Genomic DNA, 15,519 nt, shown 5'->3' with positions numbered 1-15,519 from the left:
TCTGGAAGTGTTGATTTCTGCAGAGGCTTCGGAGAAGATCTGAATGTAGATCTTTGTGGTCCTTCATGGATCCTAGTGGTTTCTCCATCTAACCTTATTCAACTGCAGGACAGATTGGAGGTTAGTAAGAGGATCTATTGAGGACCCAGAAAATTGATGCACTTGGCAGTGTCTGTTTCTGCAAAAGTTTGGGGGGCGATCTCCATTTTGATCTCCATGATCCTCTATCGCTCTCTCAGTTGTTCCTCCATCTAATCTCACAGGAGAGAGTAGTGACATGGAGGTCAAAAGAAGGAACCAGAGAGAACCCAGGGGGGTCAACACTTCTGGACAAGTCCATAGTTGCCAACATTTGAAAAAAATTTCCAGGGACACTTTGCAGCACAGTTATCAATTACTTACCACACCCACTTCCCCGAAGTTCTGCCCACTCCGCATAATTAATCTCCGCCTACTTATCAGATTATAGGGTCTACTTCATAAAGAGAGAATTACAGGAAATTGAAAAGGGAATTGAAAACTTGAGGCCAAAGTAGCAGAGTTGGAATAATTCTCCCATTCAGCTGCACTACGTCTGCCTAAAGTTTAAAATTCTCATCACAATTCCCTGCAATTCTAAAGTGTTGAATGTGCTCAGGTGTGACCATAGAATAAATGTAATATGGAAATATAAATAAAGTGCATGGTGTAAATAAGTATGATTATACTATCTGGTATAATTAGGTTTTATTGTACTTATTTACACCTAATACTTTATTTATATTTACATATTCCATTTTTTGTATGGTCACACCTGAGCACATTTCACACTTTATTCACCTGTCTTTGAATTCAGCCCTCTGTAGGGTGATAATTTTCATTTACATAAAACAATGTAGCATCCTTTCCTTTCTAACACATTGCCAGTCCATACCAGTATAGATCCTAACACATTACCCAGTCCATACCAGTATAGATCCTAACACATTACCCAGTCCATACCAGTATAGATTCTAACACATTACCCAGTCCATACCAGTACAGATCCTAACACATTACCCAGTCCATACCAGTATAGATTCTAACACATTACCCAGTCCATACCAGTACAGATCCCAACATATTACCCAGTCCATACCAGTATAGATCCTAACACATTCCCCAGTCCATACCAGTATAGATCCTAACACATTACCCAGTCCATACCATCCTAACACATTACAGAGTCCATTCCAGTATAGTCCATACCAGTATAGATCCTAACACATTACCCAGTCCATATTATCCTAACACATACCAAGTCCATACCAGTATAGATATCCAGCATGAGATTTTTCCCATTGAGGATTGAGGTCTGTTTTCATTTTTTTGAGCAATATACATATATATAATATATATGCACACACATACACATACACAGATATGTACACACATTTATCTAGAGCTAGAAAACTATATATATATATATATATATGTATATATATATATATATATATATATATATGTATCAATTAACAGGTGTATAAATTATATCTATAAAAAAACATTATTGATAGTAGTAATTAATGGAGTGTGAGGCCTCCAGCTTGTCGGAAGGTGCTCTGCCTCCCCCTGCTGGCGGATTTTGGAAAGTGCACCATGCTGACACCCTGCCTTCGGTGACACATTAAATTTGCGACAGGTGGGAAGAGTGAGCGGGCACAGAGAGAGACAACCTGCTGCCAGAACTACAACTCCTAGCTGGGGTGAGAGCGACACTGTGTGGCACAAAATTAAAAAAAAAAATTTTTTTTTTTTTTTTTGTGATTTACATTGTCCCTGATTAACAGGGACACTGTAAAATACCCGGGACAGGCTCCTATTTGCCGGGATTGTCCCAGGAAAAACGGGACAGTTGGCAGGTATGCGAGTCAGTTACTACAAAAGCTTTAGGGAAGATCTCCATGTTGATTTCTGTGGTGGTCTGTGGCTCTTGGTGGTTCCTCCCTCTAACCTCACATCACTTGCAGGAGAGTAGAAATGTGGAGGTCAGCAGAAAGACTCAGTGAGAACCCAATAGATTGACACTCCGAGAAGTGCTGGTTTTTGCAAGGACTTTGGATAGGATCCCTGCGTTGAAATTTATGGTTCACAGCAGCTTTCAGTGGTTCCCCCCGACCTCATGACACTGAATGAGAAAGTGGTGATGTGGAGGTCAGCAGTACCCAGGATATTGACACATCTGGAAGCATTGATTTCCTTACAGACTTCATGGAACAAAGCTGGGTTTGGCGGCACTGGGAAAGGTGATTATTTGCTGCCTTCTTTTATCGATTTTATGACAGGGACATTGCAAAGGCTTTGCAAATCATACCGTTTTTACACAGATCATATGTTTTTAGCTTTCAGTCATTATTGAAAACACATTAAAAAAAAAACAATACCTGGGGAAGGGTACGCATGTCTTCTCAGCAGAAGATTAAATCCAAATCAGCAACACCATGACTCTCCCAGTGCTACAAGAAAACATAGATGGGAATTCATAATTAAGAGTGTACCAACCATTATATGTGCTATACTAGTATCTATACTTTTATTAAAAGCAGTGCAAATACAAACAATGAGCCCAACCATAATGATAGTGCTACCAATACTAGCAATAATACAATAAATAATAAACATTGACACTAAAACACCATTGGTATTATTAATATTATCTTCTTTTTTCGTATTAAGAAGCACAGAGACCCAGTGATGACACCACAGTCTAAAATAAGGTAGGTAAAAAAAAAAAACAGAAAGGTTAGTTTATTAAAATATTAGCATATTGATGAGCCAAGGGAAGGGGGGGGGGGTCAGGGAATAAAAATCATAAGCAGAATACATTTCAGCTTTAAAGTATGAGCCAACATTGCAGAGGAAGGGGAGAGATAGATAGATAGATAGATAGATAGATAGATAGATAGATAGATAGATAGATAGATAGATAGATAGATAGTAAACTTAGCTTTGGTATATATAGATATATATATATATATATATATATATATATAGATATATTGATCTATATATATATATATATATATATATATATATATATATATATATATATATATATATAGTTTTTTTCAGCAGGAACATGGGGGAACACAGTTCCAGCACCTCCAACACTCAATGTGGTGCTGGAAAGTCTATTGATGCCGGCTGCTGGGTTATCTATTGTCGCTGGAGGGATCATTTGATGGTGGAGAGGTTTACTGTTGCAGGTGGGGAATCTATATATGCTCTGGAGCTTATGTTGCATCTACTGTTGAGAGAGGGGTCTATTGTTACTGGGGGAAAGGGGATCTATTGACGATGGGGAGGATCTGTTGTTGCTGGGGGATCTATTGTTGTTGGGGGTATTTAGTTGTGGGGTGGAGTCCATTGTTGCTGGGTGGTCTATTGTTGCTGGGGGGAGGGAGATCTATTGTTCTTGGTGGAGGATCTGTTGTTAATAGGGGGATCTACTGTTGTTGGGGGTATTTAGTTGTAGAGGGAGTCTATTGTTGGTAGGGTTTTTTTTTGGGGGGGGGTCTATTGTTGCTCGGGGAGGGGGATCTTTTGTTGTTTGGGGAGGGGGATCTATTGTTGCTTGGGGGGATATATTGTTGCTGGGGGGTCTATTGTTGATGAGGTGTCTATTGGTGCTGGGGAGCTATTGTTGCTGGGGGGATCTATTGTTGCTGAGGAGATGTATTATTTCTGGCTGCAGAGAACCACACTTGGAGGGGGAGGTGGGTAGAGGAGGGAGACAATTGGTGACTCGGAAGAGAGAGATAGACCATAATATCAAAAGTATTGGGACACCTGCCACACACATGAACTTTAATGGCATCCCAGTCTTAGTCCGGAGTAGGAGTGTATCTATAGGAATGATTAACCATTCTTCCAGAAGCACATTTGTGAGGTCAGGCACTGATGTTGGACAAGAAGGCCTGGCTTGCAGTTTCCGCTCTAATTCTCGAATTCATCCCAACGGTGTTCTATCGGGCTGAGGTCAGGACTCTGTGCAGGTCAGTCATGTTCCTCCACCCCAAATTCCCTCATCCATGTCTTAATGGACCTTGTTTTGTGCACTGATCCAAATCATTTGGAGGAGGGGGGATTATGGTGTGGGGTTGTTTTTCAGGGGTTGGGCTTGGCCCCTTAGTTCCAGTGAAGGGAACTCTTAAGTCATCAGCATACCAAGACATTTTGGACAATATCATCATCCCAACTTGTGGAAACAGTTTGGGTATGGCCCCTTCCTGTTCCAAAATGACAACGCACCAGTGCACAAAGCAAGGTCCATAAAGACATGGATCAGCGAGTTTGGGGTGGAGGAAGTTGACTGGCCTGCACAGAGTCCTGACCTCAACCCGATAGAATACCTTTGGGATGAATTAGAGCGGAGACTGTGAGCCAGGCCTTCTCGGTCACATCAGTGCCTGACCCCACAAATGCGCTTCTGGAAGAATGGTCAAACATTCCCATAGACACACTCCTAAACCTTGTTGACAGCCTTCCCAGAAGAGTTGAAGCTGTTATAGCTTAAAAAGGTGGGCCAACTTAATATTGAACCCTACGGACTAAGACTGGGATACCATTAAAGTTCATGTGCGTGTAAAGGCAGGCGTCCCGATACTTTTGATAATATAGTGTAGATGGTATAACTAGCAGACCACTGTCCATTCCCACCTCCTCCTATCTCAAGAAGGAAGTGACATGCATGCACCAACATTTTTTGCATGAAATTAAGTTTGGACGTAGAAAAGTCAGAATAAATGACCACAACCACACTCATATATTTGGGCTGTTCAATGTAGCATTGTAGACAATATCAACTTCCTGCCAAAGGGTCTCTATAGAAGTCCTGACATGGATAAACTCCTTCCATTAGGCAGCAACCCAACTCAGGGACCCCATTTCCATTGGCAGAGCTCCTTATAGAAACCAGAGAACAAAACATCTCACTGAATTTGAATTTCAATCACAAAAAGTTTTTCAGCACTCGGACATTTTAAGCAAAAGTTATCCACTCTGTTTCTTTAAAGGTCTTTTAAATCATCTGAAGAGAGAACATCCTCAGCTCAGGACAGATAATAAAATGAAAAATTATGTTCTGCTACTTCCTGAACCTCGTAAAAGAAGGATTTGGTTGTAAGAGAAGTAAAAGATGAATGGTAGAGTTGGAATAAAGGGTAATTAGATGGATTGCAATCCCATAATTCATTTTATCACTTTTTTTTTTCTCAGAAATCCTAAATTTCCCTCTGTAGCGTTGAGGCCGGATGAAAAGTGATCTGTCAATGCTGAACATGTTCAGGATTAGAAGGCTTGAAGGACGGATCAGATAAAAAGGATGTGCAGACCTTAAATCATTCATCGTTCCATTCAGCGACCCGGTAACAAGATGTTTTAATTTGCTTAAAAAAAAAATTTAAAAAAAGAAGATGGACCTAAAAGTTTTAGAGAAGAAGTTGGAGGAGTTAGGTCACACTTTCCCACTCTACATCAGTAAAATCAAACACTAAAGAATTATTTAAAGCTGAACTCTGGGCACATCAACTTATCGTTTAAATATATTTCTCAATACAATAGCCACAAAGGATTTAAATCCACTTTGTGTGCATCAAATGCCTTTTTAATTTTCTTTTTTACCTTGTGAAAGTTGCAGTGACATCATCACTGTGCTGTGCATAGCCTGTGCAGCAAGCAGAGCTATGGGAGGGGCCCAGCAGGCTCCACCCACTACAGAAATCTACAGGAGGGAGCGGAGACATGAGAGCAGAGCCGTGGGAGGGAACCAGTAGGCTCCAACCACTACAGGTTTCCTGCAGAAAACTACAGGAGGGGGCGGAGGCAAGACTGGATACCCGCACAAGGAGAGCAGAGCTGTGGGAGGGATCCAGTAGGCTGCAACCACTACATAGAACTACAGGGGGGTAGACAAGACCAGTCACCCTTCACAAGAGAAGCAGAGCCGTGGGAGGGACCCAGCAGGCCCCATCCACTACAGGTTTCCTGTAGAAAACTACAGGAGGGGGTGGAGACAATGCCAGTTAGCCTGCACTAGGAGAGAGGAGCTGTGGGAGGGACCCAGCAGGTTCCACCCACTACATATAATTACAGGAGGAGGGAGGCAAGACCAAGCACCCAGCAGAAGAAGAGCAGAGCCGTGGGAGGGACCCAGCAAGCCCCACCTACTACAGTTTTCCTGCAGAAAACTACAGGAGGGGGCAGAGACAATGCCAGTTAGCCTGCACAAGGAGAGCAGAGCTGTGGGAGGGACCCATCTGGCTCCAACCACTACATTTAATTACAGGAGGGGGGAGGCAAGACCAGGCACCCTGCACAAGAAAAGCAGAGCTGTGAGAGGGACCCAGCAGGCCCACCCACTACAGGTTTACTGCTGAAAAGGACAGGAGGTGGCGGAGGAAAGAGAGGATACCCTGCACAAGGGGGGCAGAGCTGTGGAAGGGACCTAGCAGGCTCCACCCACTACATATAACTGCAGAGGGGGGAGGCAAGACCAGTCACCCGGCAAAAGAAGAGCAGAACTGTAGGAGGGACCCAGCAGGCCCCACACACTACAGGTTTGCTGCACAAAACTACAGGAGGGGGCAGAGACAAGACCAGTCGCCCTGCACAAGAAGAGCAGAACTGTAGGAGGGACCCAGCAGGCTCCACACACTATAGGTTTGCTGCAGAAAACTACAGGAGGGGGCAGAGACAAGTCCAGTCCCCCTGCACAAGGAGAGGGAGCAACAGCGAATGACCTTTATTACAGGATGTCTCAAACTGGATTACTGCACAGATCTAGAAGAAATACACAAAGGATACCAAGGGTCTATTCATTAAAAAAAATTGCTGTGCAAATGTTCCAAGTCTTCACTCAGCTTTTACAAATAATCCTGTATTTTGCCTAATGTGTTTATCTCCTATGATCATCAGCTCCATCAAGGTGCCATAATGGGGTATTTTCATGAAATGGCTATCAGGGCCTTGACACCTGCTGGTGGCACTGTACTTTCCAGAGTGGGGGGGTGTTGTAATTCTGGTGTGGGAGGAACTAAATACCCTCCCAGCAGCCAGCATCAGGTGGAGACCAATAACTTCTGGCTCCTGGGAGAGTATTTAGTTCTTCCTCTACTAGTGCTTCTCATGCCAGTGTTGGGCTTTGCTGACAGATACTGCCAACTGTTTATCATTTATGCTATTCCTCCAATTAATCATGCCCTTTACCTTGTACCTATACCCTGAACCCTGCTGCTTGCTATCTACCCTTGTTCCTGATCCCAGTTTTGGTTCCCCCTTACTATATATTCCCTGCACTTCCAGTTTTACCCAGCTTTGCTACGTTCCCTATTTCTATATATTGTATATAGCTAGTTTGCTAGGTATGCTTTCTGTTTCTCCACCCACCCTAATCCACTCACTTAAATACTAAACACTATTAGATTCTGCACAGCGAAACTCAATAAGTGGCTACAAGCACAATCTATTAATGTATTTGTTATGATTAAGCGCATAAAGTGTGAAACGCGTCAATCCTGTTCCTTGCCTGTAGAAGCTGTGATGTATTTGTATTGACAGATTATCAATAAACTTGCTTGAAATTTTCATACATTTGAGTGCGGTCATCCACTTTTCCATGTCATTGTATTTAGCAGTTGGGAACCAGACCAGCGCCTCTTTGTATGGAATAGGGGGGCTAGCACAGAGGTGGGCCAACCTGGAGCAGTGTCTTCATATTATTGGGTTGAATGATGCTGCTGACTATCAGAATGACATCTAGTGGCAGGAAAAAGTACTGCGGGAGAAATCTCTGTATTGAAGAGATAAAGTGATTGTAAAGTCTTGTTTTTTTATTTTTATTTTGCATAGAGCAGCCCGGATCCTCCTCTTCTCGGGTCCCTGCTGCTCCTAGCCCCTCCCTCCTCTCGAATACCCCTACACCAAGAAGCTTGCTATGGGGACACCCAAGCCAAGCTGCAGCTCCGTGTGTCCATTCAGACACAGAGCTGTGGTTTGGCGCCACCCCCTCTCTCTCCTGATTAAATAACTGACTTTGAAAGCCTCTGGAGCAATGGTGCCACTGCTGTGTCTCAGGCAATTAGGAGGGAGAGTCCCAGACTGTCAAGGGACTCGTGGGCATCACTTGACAGAGATGGGGCTCAATAGTATGAGGGGGGCTGGGAAGGCTGCTACACACAGAAGGTTTCTTATCTTAATGCATAGAATGCCTTAAGATAAAAAAAGCTTCTTATTTTACAACTCCTTTAGGCTGCCAGTTGATGGTGCCCAGGGCCGGGACAAGGGGTGGGCAGGAGGGACATTGTGGTGTCATGTGAGGTGGGGGAGCACCACAAAGAGATTGGGGGGAGGGGATTTGTGTTGAAAGGGGGAAAGGGGGAATTTGGGGGTCGGCAGGGGTGTAAGTATTATTCAGGTTTCAAATTGAAGAGTCTACTTTAGGTTGACAAACAACAATGTAGCACAAAGATCGAACTAAACAACACATTCAATTCCTGTACAATGAGGTGGTCTCTCGCACTCCATGGCTGTTGGTTAATCTAAGCAGGGGCATAACTACAGGGGTTGCAATTGCAATTGCAACAGGGCCCCATACTCCAGGGGCCTATGCGGCTCCCCTGTACACCTGGATAGGAGGGGGGGGGGCGGGGGCAGCATGTAGAGAAATCACTGTCCTCCTTTTTCCTCCTGTAGCTGCAGGAGGAAAATGGAGGAAATTGGTTCCAATTTATGTGGCCCCCGCCACTCCTATCTAGTTCTGCTGTCTCTGGGGCCCTGTGTGCTCCCCTGGCCGCCCCCCCCCCCCTTACTGTGCTCCCTTCCTTCTCCTGCCGGCTGCTGCAGGGGATGTGTCACAACAGAGAACCAGGAAGGGGTCCATAAATATGTAATTTACCAGCTCCTTCCTTTTCTGAATGGACAGAGTCATAGTCAGTGACATTGTAAAAAAATAAAATAAAATGATAAAAAATAATACAATTAAAATACCAAAAAATAAAAACTACTGACACCAGTGGGTGAACTTCCAGGATCGCAAAGGTCGCACTTGCGACCGGGACCTGGCATTCCACCAACGTGGGGAGGCCCCAAGATGGCAGGATAGGAGCCCACTGCAGAACTTGTGAAAGGGTCCCGCAACGAGAGTAAAGGGCCCCAGGATCAGTGGGAAGAGCCCCAGGCTTGAAGGGAAGGGCCCCGGCCAGGGGTCCGGGGGGGCCCCTCGTGGTTTCTTGCACCGGGGCCCTAAAGGTTCTAGTTACGCCTCTGAATCTAAGGAGATTGTACAGAGATCCTCTGATCAGATTGGAAGGTCCATGGCCAGCTTTACTCTCCAGCTATTGAGCATAATTGAATTAGTGTCATTTTACATATTAATAGACCGCAAGGCCTTCATTGGATATCGTCTCCAGTTGAGAGATACCGTTTCCTTTAAAAGTTCCTATTAAATTGCCATTATGAAGCCCCTTCCTGGGGCTCTCTTCATTTTTCATCCTTGCCAAAATTTAGGGACATTTTCCGAGGCTTCTAGAAACATCCTCTAATGTTTGTGGCAAACTCAGAGCCGACGAGCTAAGCCGATTGGACGTTTGGACTTTGCGCGATAGTTTTTACTGTCACTAATGCGAGAGCTGCAGGCACTACATGGCTGATGGAGCTAATATTCATACATTGAATTAACTTCCAGTCACATTACATTAGCCCAGTTAATGCTAATGAAAACCGCCCGACGTCCTCCGGAGCCAGCCGGCACGGCTAATGCTTTCCTTAAATAGTGATATTGGCTCTAAACGTCACGACGCGAGCAGACAAGACGCATCATTCCAGTCATTTTTACAGGACTGGCTGAATTATGGAGGAGCCTTAGAAAAAAGCAAAAATTTTCCTAAGCAAAGCCATAGCCGGAGTCTCATTGACGCCATTGTTCACCTTTAAAGTTAACAGATTACAGTTAAATTGCCTGCCGTCTGCCTATCTCTTCGCTCGCCCCTTTGCAGAATTGTGCTGTACAAATTGTTCATTACTTTCGCCATTAATGGAGACATCCACTTCATTCGTCATGTCAAGGGAAGAGACTTCGCTGGGATTAAAATAATCAGACTGGAGACAGGCAGAAGTTTTAGGAATGTGTTAACCTTTAAGATTGGATCGTTACAAGTTGAACTGCCTTAGCTGATGCCCTGGAGCCTCTCTGCATTTTACGTTAATGAATAGTAAAGCTTAAAACCTAAATAGAGGTTTGCTCATGAAGCCCCCTCTGGCAGATTTTGGTATGACATGCCAATGCTGAAATACAAAATGCAAACCTTTAAACTCTATTCACACCTGGGTGTATCGGGGACAAGCGTTCCCGCTTACAATTTTTTTTTTTTTGCGTGTTTTTCACATTTAGCACCCTCCTAGTTTAGAGCAGGCTGCTAGGTAGACTTAACTCCACTGTAATCAGAGGAGCAAGTGGTTGATTGTTTAGGGCTGTTCAGTGTTTCACAGGCTGCTGCTCTGTTGATTTCTCCCTGTCTGCTGGAGGATTCTAGAACCATGGTGGGAGGAAGAGCAGGACAATGAGCCTGACTATTTATGGCACTTCAGCCAATCCCTGGGGAGATGTGCCCAGAAGGTGGCGAGAGAGCTCATGAATAGCCTGAAGCCTGAGAGTTAACTCCACTGTAATCAGAGGAGCAAGGGGTTGATTATTTAGGGCTGCTCAGTTTTTCACAGGTTTCTGCTCTGTTGCTTTCTCCCTGTCTGCTGGAGGATTCTAGAACCATGGTGGGCAGAAGAGCAGGACAACGAGCCTGACTATTTATGGCACTTCAGCCAATCCCTGGGGAGGTGCGCCCAGAAGGTGGCGAGAGAGCTCATAAATAGCCTGAAGCCTGAGAGTTAACTCCACTGTAATCAGAGGAGCAAGGGTTGATTATTTAGGGCTGCTCAGTGTTTCACAGGCTGCTGCTCTGTTGCTTTCTCCCTGTCTGCTGGAGGATTCTAGAACCATGGTGGGAGGAAGAGCAGGACAATGAGCCTGACTGTTTATGGCACTTCAGCCAATCCCTGGGGAGGTGCGCCCAGAAGGTGGTGAGAGAACTCATAAATAGCCTGAAGCCTGAGAGTTAACTCCACTGTAATCAGAGGAGCAAGGTGTTGATTATTTAGGGCTGCTCAGTGTTTCCCAGGCTGCTGCTCTGTTGTTTTTTCCCTGTCTGCTGGAGGATTCTAGAACCATGGTGGGAGAAAGAGCAGGACAATGAGCCTGACTATTTATTGCACTTTAGCCAATCCTTGGGGAGGTGTGCCCAGAAGGTGGTGAGAGAGCTCATAAATAGCCTGAAGCCTGAGCAGCAGTAGCAGAGTTCCTGGGTCCTGCAGAGGTCCTGCTGGAGGAAACCCCTGTACAAAGGCTCTACCCTTGTTACAGACGTCTAGAAGAATCCAACACCAAAGTTCTAGCTAGGCTTAGCTGGGGAGGCTACTTACAAGCTTGAGTCCAGGGATCAAGCGGGGTCTGGAGGAGCTCACTGGAGAGAGCCAAGAGGAGTTTGGTGGGAAAGAGTCCAGCTGTCCTGTGCTGATGTGAGTCTTCATCTCCCACACTAGGAAGAGCCTGGTGAATATCGGCAGGAGGCAACCAATGATCCTGTGATGAAGTGAGTAAGCAACGCCATTGTTGAGGGGTTAGTGACTGTGTGTAGCTTTTAAGGCCCGTACACACGAGTCGAAATTCGGCCGAGAATTTTCGTCCGACGACCGATCTGCCGATTTTCGGCTTGTTAGTATGGTGCTCTCGACAACTGACTCCGACTTTTCGGCCGACAAAATTCTGGTGTGCAGGCTATAAAATTTTTTGTCCACCGTCAAAACATGTCCGATTTTCGTGCAGTCAGTACAGATTTCGAGAGGGAAAAATCTTATGAGCAAGACTGGGCATGCTCAGAGATGAAAGAACACAAAGAAAGCAATCCAACACATGACATCACTTCTGAAGTATAATTCTGTCCGACGACAAAATTTGTGTGCAGTCTAGAGCACATTCCAACCAACAGACACCACTCTGGACAAAAGATGGACGACCAGTCGGCGGAAATTCGTTGCGTGTGTACTAGGCTTTAGACACTGAAAGGAGAAATAGAAATCCTCTGTGACTTTCATTTTGGTACTGTGTAGCCAGAAAGTCAAGGGTTTATTAAGTTAATTAGTTCGACAGTTTTCAACCGGTATCCCATGCTCCCTCTCCCTATCCTAGTTCATCGTTCTCAATAAAGACCCAAAAAGAAACCCCCAAAATTTTTTTTTTGAGACAGTGGAAAACTGCAGGAAATGCTGTGTGCCTGGCTGTGAGTGCTCTAGGGGGAAATAGGATCAAAATTCACCAGCGGCTCTTTAGGGAATACACTTCACATATATTAAGGTGTATCATTTGAATGGGCTGCCCTACATGTAACAAACGCCCCAAAGTAGCTCCAGAACCTTTTTGATCGCAGACCGTGGGGCGTTTTTTCATTGTACATTGTTGTGCATTTGTAGCTCGTTTTGCTGAGCAGCAAAATGCGCGTCTGCTAACCATGCTTGAGGTGTCAATAACAATAATGGCACCACAAGCAGACCCATAATTTCAGCATGTTTCCGAAATGTGCGGAAAAATTCATAACCTTGCCTCTGACAGATTTAACTACTTCTTGGCAGATACATCATTAGACTGGAGCTACAAAGGAGATTTTAAGTAGCTTACCTGAGTAGCAAATGATTGCTCAAATGGAACAAATGAATACCCACTGACAGATGACGTGGGCTCTCCCAGAGCATAGAATCTAAGTACCAGTTGGTTTTCAATAGAGTTCCTGATGGTAGAGATGGGCCGGAAATCCTATTGGTCTACAGAACTCTTCGCTATAACCAGCACCAGGTTAGGGCCCCTAAGATTGCCCCACCAGAGGGTAGCAGATACAGGAGGGCTACAGTACAGAGACAGGAGACCAGAGTGCGGTCAGGATTAAACAGGGGATTTAGCAGATTGCAAGCAGAGAAAAGTCAGACAGTCCTGGTCAGCAACACGTAGGCGGCAGTGTTAATTTCGTCGACTAAAACCAACTAAAACGTTTTCGTCGACTAACACAATTCAGATGACTAAAATACGACTAAAACTAAAATGGCATTTTAGTCTTAAGACTAAAATACGACTAAAACTAAAATGGCATTTTAGTCAAAAGACTATAACTAAAACTAAATCGAAATTTGCTGCCAAAAATTAACACTGGTGCATGCTCAAAGCATAAATAATAACATATTAGATTTTTCACTCCAGGACCAGCAGTAGTATATAATGAGTTTGGAAATTGTAGAGAAATGCTTAAATAATGCATTACAAATTACAATTGAACTACACCCATTTGATTATAGATGACTAAAATGAGTTTTAGTCGACTAAAATGTAGGGCGTTTTAGTCGACTAAAATATACTGGAGTTTTAGTCGACTAAATACGACTAAAACTAAAACACTTGCAGAAGACTAAAATAGGACTAAAACTAAAATGCCATTTTAGTCCTAAGACTAAGACTAAAACTAAATTGAAATTTGCTGCCAAAATTAACACTGGTAGGCGGAAAACTGAGCTGGAGACGAGAGAATAGTTATGTTCAGGAAAGGATCTTGGCAGGAGGCAAGCAACAAAGGGTAGTCAGACATTCTGATTGGCAATGAAGAAGGCAGAGGCAGAAGATGAGAGAATAGTCGGACAATCTGGTTTATCAGGAACAGGTAACATGCTTTAGTATTAAAGCTCTTGCTGATGGGTAGCTGGTTTTAGATACAGCACCAGCCACTTCAAAGGCTGGAGCCTAAATACCCTTTTGGTCAGAAGACACGTCAGCATTATTTTAGAGAACTCTGGAAGTCCTAACATGGATTCTCCCAGTGCCATTGGAAGTCATAGCAGGGAAACCCCTGCAGAGATTCTACAAGTACCACTGAAAGTATTGGCATGGATTCTACAAGTACCAGTGGAAGTAATAACGGGGATTCTGGAAGTCCTGACAGAGATTCCATATGTACTATTGGAAATATTGACAGGGATTCTGCAAGTACCATTGAAAATTCTGACTGGTATTCTGGAAGCCCGATAGGGATTCTATTGGCGCTTTTCCACTGCATGGAACTGAATGGTTCGGCTCGCTTTTGTGCTTTTCCACTGCTGGTACCGCATGGTATGGTGTAGGAACGGTTCGGTACGGTACGGCGTCGCTTTTCCACTGCATGGAACCGAAAGGTATGGCTCTCAAAAACAGTCCCACCTCGATTGTGGTTCCAAGAGGTACCATACCCGGTACCATATCCCACAAACCTTTGCATGCAGTCACTACTAGCCACTGATTGGTCAGAGAATCCCACCCACCCCGTTGTTATCCCACCCACTTAACTTTAGTACGACTTTAGTGGAAAAGCAAACCATACCGTACCGAACCGTTCCAACACCGTACCATGCGGTACCAGCAGTGGAAAAGCAAACCGGGCCAAGCAGGGCCGAGTAGAGCCGAGCCGGTACTTGCAGTGGAAAAGTGCCATATGAGTACCATTGGAAGTTCTGACAGGGATTCTGGAAGCCCCAGCAAGGAATCTATGAGCCTTATTGAAAGTAACAACAGGGTTTCTAGAAGTCCTGGAAGGAATACTGGTAGTGTTGAAACAGGGTCCCTATATCTAATCTACACAAGTAGCATGCAAATGCATCTTGAAATGATTGGTTGCTTATTATTTGGGCACTGTACGATGTATGTCTGTCTCTAATCCCAATTATAGTCTAAATCAGCTAAATACAATTCAGGTGCAACAAAATGCCTGCAAAGTCATGAAGACCCTTGCTCTTTGTGCGAAAGCAGAGGTCTCTCTGCAAGGGTCTAACATGCCCCCTGCTGGGTCTGAGCTACACCCTCCCATGGGGATGCCCATTCTGGTGCTGGGGGTAGACCTTGTCTTGTCAGGTCCCCTGAAGAATGGGGTCTGACTGTTTTTAGTTTGGTGGCAGGGCTTTTTTTCTCAGAGAATAGGTGGAGGAACTCCTCCTTTCTGGGTATCCCCTTGTCTCCACCCCTATCAACCTTCGAGCATCGTTCCATGGTTCCAAACCCCACCCACCTCCCAGTACTGCCCCTTTCAGAGAATATAGAACCAAGTAACATTTGTGGTATAAAGTAATTTGCACGGAATTTGTTAACGATAACAAGAAAAGCAGTAAAATAGATCCCCTTCAGCCAGGAACAATGGATTCCCCCGGCAACAATGGACCACCTGCAACAAAATACCCCCCCATCCAGCAACAATAGACCCCAAACGCAGCAAAAACAGATCCCAACCGCATCCAGCATCAATAGACTCTCCAGATCCCTCCCAGCAACAACTGACCCCCAGCAACAGAAGAGCCACCTACAGCAACAATAGATTTCCAACAGCAACAATAGACCTCCCCCTCAGGCAAAAATAGATCCTCTCCAATGACAATAGATCCCCAGCTGCC

At 44.5% G+C, this 15,519-nt stretch overlaps 1 protein-coding gene across 10 annotated transcripts in view; it reads right to left on the bottom strand.

Annotated features, from left to right (window-relative positions):
- Positions 1 to 15,519, bottom strand: part of DAB1 (DAB adaptor protein 1) — a 1,145,503-nt gene that overhangs the window by 610,488 nt on the left and 519,496 nt on the right. For 8 of the 10 annotated variants that reach the window (XM_082264815.1, XM_082264809.1, XM_082264812.1 and 5 more), the window contains exon 3: positions 2,403 to 2,474. The gene's annotated coding sequence lies outside the window, so the exon portion shown is untranslated. Of the gene's footprint in view, positions 1 to 2,397; positions 2,475 to 15,519 lie in introns of all 10 variants that reach the window. The other 2 variants (XM_082264811.1, XM_082264813.1) reach the window with 1 other exon arrangement.

Source organism: Pelophylax lessonae (genome assembly GCF_965119305.1).
Source record: "Pelophylax lessonae genome assembly, chromosome: 8".
NCBI classification, from domain to species: Eukaryota; Metazoa; Chordata; class Amphibia; order Anura; family Ranidae; genus Pelophylax; species Pelophylax lessonae.
Note: the sequence above shows the minus strand (reverse complement) of the source record. Positions and strands in the feature narration are given on the sequence as shown.